Consider the following 1,179-nt stretch of genomic DNA (forward strand, 5'->3'; position numbering starts at 1 on the left):
ATTTTTTTTAATGGTCATAGTATTCAATACGCGACGTGTTTTTTGTAATGGTCGTAGTATTCGATACGCAACATCTTGAAGTACAACATCTAGCTCTTCCTTCCAGGCTTTAGAAGATCAGGCTGTCTACTTCAAAGCAGCGGGAGTTCCTGTTTCAGGAATAGGCATACAGAGTCACGTCCATCACCCTATAGACCTGGCGGCGATCTGGCTAACGTCAGCGTTGTACCGACTTTTGTACTTACCTCACGTGACAAAACCCCAGAAAATAATGATAAGTAATGAAAACAAATTTATACGCAAAATGTGATCTAAGATTTGTGGTATTTTAAAGAGAACGTGGAGTTTTTCAAAGAATAAATGTCCCTCTCCTCCACCTTATGCCAAGTGAGGTCATAGTTTACGTCAACTGATGAAATGAAATATGTGTTTGAATGCGACGCCAAAAATATTCTCCCGGACTCACTGACCAAAAGCTGTGCTGCTGCCTTTTTCTGGAGGAGCTAATCTCAATGAGTATGACATATGATGCACAGCGTCTATTTACTGAAACAATCTGAGAATTCATTAGTCAGAGAGTGCGGTAGGAAAGCTTCGTGCTGAGTGGTTCGCTCGTCGTGTCGAAGATCCGGTTTCGATTCCACATATGTGTACACTTTGTGAAGTTGATTTCTGGTGTCCCCGTGATATTTCTAGAATATTCCTATCGCGACCTAAAACAGAATTCACTCACTCAAAACACAACGATTTCCAGTGGGCTTTGTCATGACTGCTGTTACTTCTTGGGTTTGCTTACTTGTTCCGTCATCAGTGAAGACATACGACCGGTCAACTCTGAGAAAAAACATTAGGGACTCTTTATTTCCGAAATAACCGTGGAATTTATATTATGAAGCAAGTGTTTATAGCGCAATGTTTCGTTTGTTGTAGATGTCAACCCGTACGTCGACCAGATTCTGGTGGGATGACCTCAGCCAACCATGCATTCATGGCAGTTGTACATTTCTCCGTGTTTTGATGAAATAAACATGCTTACGAAAGGAGAATGTCAGTTTTGGAATCCAGTTTTCAGCTTTAACTTTTAAAGTGAAATTAGTTTAGTTGACTGTGATGTAATTCGACACTTGTTTGTTTTGGGGGTATTTTTGTTTTGTTGTTGGTGATTGTTGTTTTTTATAT

Source organism: Haliotis asinina, chromosome 1 (assembly GCF_037392515.1).
Source record: "Haliotis asinina isolate JCU_RB_2024 chromosome 1, JCU_Hal_asi_v2, whole genome shotgun sequence".
Lineage (NCBI taxonomy): Eukaryota > Metazoa > Mollusca > Gastropoda > Lepetellida > Haliotidae > Haliotis > Haliotis asinina.